Raw genomic sequence first — 9,390 nt, 5'->3', positions numbered from 1 at the left:
ATTTATATTTTTATCCTGCTTACGAATAGGTGGCAGTGGCTTTGAAAGTGGATGTGTGTGCTGTAGCAGTGGGTAGTGTTGTTAAAATTTCGTAGGCTCTTGCCGGGCGGGTCTAGCTTCACGGCGGTTAACAGAGACGCGGAGACAACGGCTGGGCAGGGAAGCTGTATTTCTTTATTCAGGAACAACGATTCATAAACTAAGACAAACTAATCACCAAACAGAACTCTGCTGTCTCTTTGAGGCGGCGCAAGCACTCTTTCTTTTACTCTCGAACTCAGGAACCCTCTCCCTTACTCTGGAACTCAGGAACTCTCTTACTCTGGAACTCAGGAACTCCCTTACTCTGGAACTCTGGAACTCTTGTACTGGGGCACCCTCTGAAAACTCTGGCACTCTGTGGAACTCTCTCTTACTCTGTAACCCTGAAACTCTCGTACTCGAGAACCCCCTGCAACTCTAGCACTCTCGAACTCAGGAACCCTCTCCCTTACTCTGGAACTCAGGAACTCTCCAACTCTGGAACTCTCCTACTGGGGAACCCTCTGAAACTCTTCCACTGTGGAACTCTCTCTTACTCTGTAACCCTGAAAACTCTCGAACTCCGGAACTCAGGAACTCTCCGACTCAGAAACCCTCTCTCGGGATTCCTTGGGGCGGGGCAAGCAGGCCCGTGAAATTAACAGGACTGATCCAATTCTCTTGGCGGGGGGGGGGGGGCTAGAACAAACCAATGTAAAACATACGACAATTCCCCCTTTTCTTTTTAACTATATGACTATAGTATCAAGGGTGTGGGGTGAACAGAAACATATATAACAAAAACCAGCATGTTGCCAAGGGAAGGCCTGAGGGGGCCATATCTGAAAAAAAAACATTTCTTGCCTCTGGGGGGCTACTTGCCTCGACGGGCAATTGCATGGGGGCGGGGAACGGCCTAGAGTCCCACAGGCAGCTGGCTGCAACTTACTATGAAACAAAACTTGTTATTAGCATATCTACTGCATGATCCAACGTTTCTAATAGAGAAGGAATTTGAGACTTTTACATATCAACAACGTCTTTTAACCTTTTGTTACACCCATTCAAGATGGAGACACACCCTAGGTGTGGGCTGGAGAGGAGACCTCAGGCATGAGAATAATTAGCATACCAAACTTTAAACATACACATAAACATGGTCATTAATACACGAGGAGAGAAACCTTTGTTACGAAGACATGTCATTTTAAACATGAATTTAAATCTGTACTGTCTTAGTTGTTGGGGGGTGGTTCACCATCCGGAGGTGGCTTCCCACGCAGCTTTACTTCTAGGAATTGCAGGTTGCCATGTCTGCACAAATCTCTGTGTACTCCGGCTTGTCTGCCTTCAGACTGGACCGGCGGCTGGAGATCTCGTGTGCCCAGTTTCGGCAGGGAGCCCGGGGGACCGGGAGGCCTGGGATCGTTCCAGAATTTATAGCAAGAGGGCAGGCAGGCCAGTTTTGTAGAAGGCGTGGGCCTAGGTGCCCAGGGGTGGCGGCCATGATAGGCCTCCGCAGCCCTGCCCCATGGCCCTGCCATGTCTGCTGCCCTGTTCGCAGTGGCCGAGCAGCGTGGAGGGATCACGCATCCAGTGCCCTGCGCCACGCGGTGGAGAGCCGGCTCCTGTGGGCTGGCCTGCATGTTGGCATTGGGCTCCTGCATCTCCAGTCTCTTTCTTCACTTTTTCTTTCATTTTTATCTGTCGTATGCTTTACATTGGTTTGTTCTAGCCCTCCCCCACCAAGAGAATTGGATGAGTCCTATTAATTTCGTGGGCCTGCTTGGCCCCGCCCCAAGGAACCCCGGGAGAGGGTTCCTGAGTTCGAGAGGAAGAGAGAGAGGGCCAGAGGGTTCCTGAGTGGAGAGTTTCAGGGTTACAGAGTAAGAGAGAGTTCCAGTGTGCCAGAGTTTCAGAGGGTTCTCCAGTACGAGAGTTCCAGAGTTCCAGAGTTGGAGAGTTCCCGAGTTACAGAGTAAGAGGGAGTGCTTATGCCACCGCAAAGAGACAGCCGAGTTCTGTTTGGTGATTAGTTTGTCTTAGTTTGTGAATTGTTGTTCCTGAATAAAGAAATACAGCTTCCCTGCCCAGCCGTTGTCTCCGAGTCTCTGTTAACTGCCATGAAGCAAGCCAGCCCGGCAAGAGCCTCCGAAATTTTAACAACAAATGGCGCCCACGTGGACCGGACCTGCGCATCTCTCAGATAAGTAAAGACAATCTGGCTACCTATGCACTATGGCCTTCTCTTCTGCTTGTGAAGAGATCTCCAAAGGCCTCTGCTCTTTCTTCACGAGACTGTTTTGCTGTTTCTGGAACATTTATCTCTGGACCACTCTGTGGTTTCCACTCGCTCGGGTGAACTCAGAACAGCCAGCGGGAAGAGCCAGTGGGCGGGAGGCAAGGCACGGAGCTGCTGTTTCCACCTGGTTAAACAGCCAGCCAGCCGGCTGTGCCCAGACAACCCCGCACACCGCGCCCGCAGCCCCGCAGCCCACAGGAGGCCGACGCCAGCACACAAGAGCCCCAAGAGCCCGACGCCAGCACGCAGGAGGCTGACGCCAGCACACAGGAGCCCAATGCCAGCACACAGGAGCCCGATGCCAGCACGCTGGAGCCCGATGCCAACACGCTGGAGCCCAATGCCAACACGCTGGAGCCCGATTCCACCACGCAGGAGCCCGATGCCAGCACGCAGGCCAGCCCACAGGAGCCAGCTCTCCACCACGTGGCGCAGGGCACTGGATGCGTGATCCCTCCACGCTGCTCGGCCACTGCGAACAGGGCAGCAGACATGGCAGGGCCATGGGGCAGGGCCGCGGAGGCCTATCATGGCCGCCACCCCTGGGCACCTAGGCCCACGCCTTCTGCAAAACTGGCCTGCATGCCCTCTTTCTATGAATTCTGGAACCATACCGGGCCTCCCGGACCCCCAGGCTCCCTGCCGAAACTGGGCACACGAGATCTCCAGCCGCCGGTCCAGTCTGAAGGCAGACAAGCCGGAGTACACAGAGATTTGTGCAGAGATCGCAACCTGCAATTCCTAGAAGTAAAGCTGCGCGGGAAGCCACCTCCGGATGGTGAACCACCCCCCAACAACTAAGACAGTACAGATTTAAATTCGTGTTTAAAATGACATGTCTTCGTAACAAAGGTTTCTCTCCTCGTGTATTAATGACCATGTTTATGTGTATGTTTAAAGTTTGGTAAACAGTAGCTTTAAGGCTAAATTCTTACTAGTCAAAGTTAAATGAAAAAGGTTTTCAACGTAATTCTCATAAAGATAAAATTAACTTACATTTAAAGTCTGAGGTAAAAATTAGTTAACAATCAATATATTTTAACTAAGTTGGTCTAAACAAAAGGTTAAATAGACTTGTTGATATGTAAAACACTACCTTCTCTATTAGAAATGGTAGATCGCACAATGGCTATGCTAATTATTCTCATGCCTGAGGTCTCCTCTCCAGCCCACACCTAGGGTGTGTCTCCATCTTGAATGGGTGTAACAAAAGGTTAAAAGACGTTGTTGATATGTAAAAGTCTCAAATTCCTTCTCTATTAGAAACGTTGGATCGTGCAGTAGATATGCTAATAACAAGTTTTGTTTCATAGTAGGTAAGTTGCAGCCAGCTGCCTGTGGGACTCTAGGCCGTTCCCCGCCCCCATGCAATTGCCCGTGAGGCAAGTAGCCCCCCAGAGTCAAGAAATGTTTTTTTTTTCAGATATGGCCCCCTCAGGCCTTCCCTTGGCAACATGCTGGTTTTTGTTATATATGTTTCTGTTCACCCCACACCCTTGATACTATAGTCATTTAGTTAAAAAGAAAAGGGGGAATTGTCGTATGCTTTACATTGGTTTGTTCTAGCCCTCCCCCACCAAGAGAATTGGATCAGTCCTATTAATTTCGCGGGCCTGCTTGGCCCCACCCCAAGGAACCCCGGGAGAGGGTTCCTGAGTTCGAGAGTGCCAGAGTTCCGGAGTTCCTGAGTTCGAGAGTTTCAGGGTTACAGAGTAAGAGATAGTGCCAGAGAGACAGAGTTCCTGGGTTCCTGAGTTCGAGAGTAAAAGAAAGAGGGCTTGCGCCGCCGGAAAGAGACAGCAGAGTTCTGTTTGGTGATTAGTTTGTCTTAGTTTATGAATCGTTGTTCCTGAATAAAGAAATACAGCTTCCCTGCCCAGCCGTTGTCTCCGCGTCTCTGTTAGCCGCCCGTGAAGCTAGACCCGCCCGGCAAGAGCCTCCGAAAATTTTAACAACAGGGTAGGAGCCAAATACCAAGCACTTGAAAAATTATGAGCTTCTTCAATGAGTTACATTCATAAGCTCCTAAGAAATCACCTAAATGAAGCTACAATGGCAAATGGGAGGAGCTTGCTGGGGTTTGGGTAGCCAGTTATGAAGCATTACCAGGCAAAGCACAATAAAAATGGTTTGTAGCTTATACTCCTTATGCTGTGAGCCATATCTTGGAGTATGACCTGTTGCTACCTTCACACATCATAGGAAACTACACTGACAGGCATTTTATTGCAGCAAGGTTTATCTTTCACATGAATTTCTTGTTTGAGACTTTCTTATTTTAGTGTTTATGTGACACATACATATAGGGGGGAGAGAGAACAGAGCACACACATACATATATGGGGAGAGAGTGAGGATACTAGAAAAGTTACGAGAGAGAGAGAGACAGATAAAAGGCAGAGCACATACAGAAGAGCAGGAGGATTTTCTTATTTTGTAAGGTGTGTTTATTTACTAAGTGACTATGGGCAGGAGAGAGCCAGAGCATCATTCAAGCACATTCCACGTGAATACGATTCCAAGGATTGAATGACAGAACTTGTGCTTTCATTTCTAATACCTACATTGCCTGTGCTAGCTTGTGTCATTTAAATTCATCAGGGTAACCACACTGGCCCTGTGCCTACATGATTCTAAATGCCCCTTCTGGATTGTCTTTATTTTATAGAGGTGTGTGACAGTGAAGTGGGAAGGAGGGCGGTAAGAGAGTAACAAGACAATATCAACTGCTCCTGAAATCTTGAGGCTTCTTGTCAGAGAGGCTGCTGTGTGTCCATGTGTGAGGGGGATGCGTGGTTCTGTGCTGTAACCTCACACATTGTATGATTTGTACTTTACACTCTGAGCCATCTTCTGACCCTAGGCTTGAAACCATAATGTTATGCATGGTATTCTGTGTGCATGGGGAGGAACTTGGGCCTCATATATGTCTGTTCACTGCTCTTAGACACATTGAAATATCTGCATATAAATGAGAGGAGTTTGTGGAGTGGGGAAAGAGTATGAGTGTGTTTGTGCAAGAGAGAGAGAGAACTAGAGAATCAGTCTGGCACATGTGACAGGGTGCATCATACTTGGCACATTATGGATTTCAGCTGAATATTCCAGCCATTGTAGCTCTCCTTGGGTCATTGGTCATTTTTCTTGTTTTCAGATGCAAAGACACTGAGAGGGAGGGAGCTTTTCTGTGAAGCTTTCACTGGGACCTAGCATCTCCCATATGTTGCCAGACCTGGAAGCTTGGTGTTGTGCATGGCCATGTAGATACTTTCCTGGATGATTTCTTTCTCTAGGCTTTCTTCTCAGTCCTATAGGAGCTACTTCTAACTTATGATTTGGAGATACTACTATTTTTGGTACTTTTTTTCTTAAGGAGCATTTTCTCCAGTTTTTTACTATCAAATTTTTAATATTTATTTATTCTCTTTGTTGCCCTTGTTGCTTTATTATTGTAGTTACTGTTGTTATTGATGTTGTTGTTATTGGATAGAACAGAGAAATGGAGAGAGGAGGGGAAGACAGAGGGGGAGAGAAAGACACCTGCAGACTGGAACCAGGATTCTTACACAGGTCCTTGCACTTTGCACCATGTGCGCTTAACCTGCTGCGCTAACTCCGGACTCCCTTTAAATTATTTTTGAGGAATTTATATTTACAATTAAATTTTGATTTGATAGAACAAGGAAATTCATACAAGGAGCGGAGATAATGGAGAGAAAGAGAGAGAAAGGCATGTGCAGCTCTGCTTGCTTGTCAATAGACACAACTTTGTCATGCACTTTTAGTCATTTTATCCTACAGCAATACTGTGTCCATTAAAATACAGGAAAGTCATGACAGCATTGTTTTAATTTAAAAAATGTTATCTTGGGGGACTCCTTGGCGGGGATGCGGGCTGGGAGCAGAAGCCGCACAGCACCAGAGCTGTCACACAAAGGCCACACCTGCTGTCTCTGCTGAGGCCAACCTGACCTCGGAAACCTGCACCCAGGACATGGGATCCCTCGCCAGGGCACCGGTTCGCTGCGCACCAAGACCGCTTGCGCCCCTGGATCTGTAGTTCCTGCGCCCACCCAGAGCACCCTGGAGCCTTCGTCTGCACACTGGAGCCGCCTGGAGTTGGCCATCCCAGCTGCCTCCAGTGCAGCCATGGAGCCTGGCGGCCCAGCCCCTGAGGCCATGACGACCCCACGCAGTGTTGCTTCGCACCCAGATGCCCCAGCGTTGGGGCCCCGACCCCCACGCTGACCCCCGGCCATGGCCATGCAGAGGATCCCAGCTTAGAAGTACTGCTGGGAATTTGCGATGGTGCTGTGCTGCACAGCTGTGACCAGGTCCATTGTGCAGGAGCCCATCTACTGGGATTCCTCCTTTCTTCTTTTAGCATTTGCCCTTCTTCCATAGCTAGTCAACAGCATCAGGTTGAGCCTGATGTAAAGTTTTGAGACCTCCTTTGAATCTGGAGAGGTGGCAGTCATTGACTGTGGGTCATAGTGTGTAGCCTCAGGGGCAGTTCGGGTCGTCTCTGGCTCCCCAGCGATGGAACATAGAGGTGCACTGGCCATGGCCTGTTCGATAGCAATTGAGGAAGGCCCAATCATAACGTGCTAGGTCAAAGCCGGGTTGACGCTTGCAGGGGTCTGTGATGAGGTGTTTGTTCTTTACCTCAGCTGACTGCCAGCTCTGTTTCCAAGAGACTGGAACAGAGAAGTTCAGTGTAGGCGTAGGGGACCAGATTGGGTGAGGAGACGTCAAGCGTTCCTCCAATTCCAAGTTAGTGTACCCCGGGTTCCCGAGCCCTCGGCAGCTAGGGTGTCGCGCCTGCCCAGGAAGGTGCTGGGTGGGTGGAGGGGCGAAGTCGGGGTGGAGCGCAGAGGGGCCGCGTGCCTTCTAACCCAGCACCCTAGCCAAGAGAGATGGTGGCTGGGCTTGCCCAGACCCCGCGCCCCGGGCCAGGTGCACCCTGGAGAGGGTGCTACGCGCCCCCTCACCCCCACCCCCAGGACCCAGTGGCCTTGGCCGGGCGCCCTTGGCGGGGCGCTCCATGGGATTGCGGCCCTGCGCACCCCAAGCAGTGGCGCACCCTGGAGAGTTGTGCATGAGCCCCAGACCCCACACCCCCGGCAGGGACACTCTGGAAGGGTGGCTGCGTGCCCCCAGATCTTGCTGCTTTCAGCTTCAGCGAGGGCGAGCGCGAGCTCAGGGACCCCGTTGGAGAGTCTGGGCATTCCTTCCCTTTCCTCCCTGCTGGGAGAGGGGTCCTAGGGTGCCAGGGCCTCGCCCAGCGTGTCCCTGTAGGTGGCTTCGAGCACCCCGAGGGTGAGGACCTGCCCGCTCAGCTGGAGGCCGGGATTGCGCCCACCCCAAACCCCCACACCTCTGCACCCCGGGCAGGAGGGGACCCTGGAACCCACCGGCCTGAGGGGGCTTCGTGAGTGGCCAGGCCAGGAGAACTTTCCGCTAGCCTGCTCACTGAAAAAGTGCACTCACTGTCCTTCCTCTAGGTGTGGCCCATGAAGAGGTCTTCAGGGGGCGGCTGTTTGGAATGGTGAACATTTGACCTGGGACAACATGGGGAGCCGGGCTCCTAGACTAGGGTGAAGGCTGTGGCTGGGGGTGCAGTTCCAAGTTGGGGGTCCCCTTGCATTTCTAGAACGGAGTGTTTTCACTGTGTCTGTCTCTGTCTCTCTGTCTTTCTCTCTCTCTCTCTCTCTCTCTCTCTCGGCTGGCTCCAACCTGTGCAGAGCCCCGTGCCCGGGCTGTGGATCTGGTCTGGGCTGAGGGTTGGCACTTTGCAATGTGCTGGTCTGGGGAGGTCACTCCAAGTTCCCCCTCACCCCCACTGCTTCCTGGCTGCCTGGGCCTGGTTGGGCTCCATGCGCTGTGGGGTGTGGTTGGGGGCTCCTGGGGCTCTGTTTCTGCAGGGACAGTTCTGGGGAGTCCTGTGCTGTTGGCCTTCCAGCACAAGGGGGCTGTCTGGGCGCTGGCTGGTGAGAGCTGCTCTAGGAGCCAAGGAGAGCAAGACAGGGGCCTATCTTGGAGCTGAGTAGGAACCAGGCAGGAACTACGGTTTTAAAAAAAGGAAATTTAAAAAAGGAAAAAAATGTTATTTATTAATACAAAAAAGAGAAGCAGAGCATGACTATGCCACATGCAATGCTGGGGATCAAATCCAGGACTTAATGCTTATAGATCCATTGCCCTAGCCATTCTGCAATTCTAGAGTATAAATAGGTTATTTTATTTTGTTGTTGTTGTTGTCACTAAGGTCTCACTGTCTCCCTCTCTTTTTTTTCTTTTCTTTTCCATTCTTTTCTTATTTTTATTTATTTTCCCTTTTTGTTGCCCTTGTTGCTTAACATTGTTGTGCTTATTAATGTCCTTATTGTTGAATAACAGAGAGAAATGGAGAGAAGAAGGGAAGACAGAGAGGGGGAGAGAAAGACAGACACCTGCAGACCTGCTTCACCACCTGTGAGGTGGGAGCCAGGGGCTTGAACCCGGATCTTCCCCATACAGGTGGGGAGCCAGGGGCTCAAACCTGGATCTTTCAGCTGGTCTTTGCGCTTTGCGACATGTGCGCTTAACCCGCTGTGCCACCACCCGACTCCAACTGTCTCCCTCTCTTAACACTTTTTAAATAAGATTATAATATAGTCCTAGCTTCGGTAGCACATATACTAAAATTGGCATGATACAGAGAAGATTAGCATGGCCCCTGCTCAAGGATTACACACAAATTCATGAAGCCTACCATATTTTTTAAAAGATTATAAAACATATGTACACACATATAAATAATTATAATCTTTTAAAGAGCCAGTTAATGCAAGCTGGGAGGTGGTTCAGTGGCAAGAGGTCTGGATTTGCATGTGTGGGATCCTAGGTCTGTCTGAACTCTGGTTCTACATATGCTGGAGCTCTTTTAAAAGATTTATTAATCAGTGAGGGAGAAAGGGAGGAGAAAGAGAGAGAGGTAGAGAGAGAGAGAGAGAGAGGAAACACTATAGCATCAGTCTGGAACATGTGATGCTGGATGTAGAACTCAGGACCTCATGCTTGAATCC

The 9,390-nt window shown here is 50.2% G+C and overlaps 1 non-coding gene across 1 annotated transcript; it reads left to right on the top strand.

The window, feature by feature from the left end:
• The first annotated feature begins 8,979 nt into the window (after positions 1–8,979).
• LOC132537180 (U6 spliceosomal RNA) lies at positions 8,980–9,086 on the top strand. The gene has a single exon (XR_009548643.1). It is a non-coding gene; the product is annotated as a U6 spliceosomal RNA (small nuclear RNA).
• The last annotated feature ends 304 nt before the right edge of the window (positions 9,087–9,390 follow it).

Source organism: Erinaceus europaeus, chromosome 2 (genome assembly GCF_950295315.1).
Source record: "Erinaceus europaeus chromosome 2, mEriEur2.1, whole genome shotgun sequence".
Taxonomy (NCBI): Eukaryota; Metazoa; Chordata; class Mammalia; order Eulipotyphla; family Erinaceidae; genus Erinaceus; species Erinaceus europaeus.
This window is presented reverse-complemented; position numbering and strand designations above follow the sequence as displayed.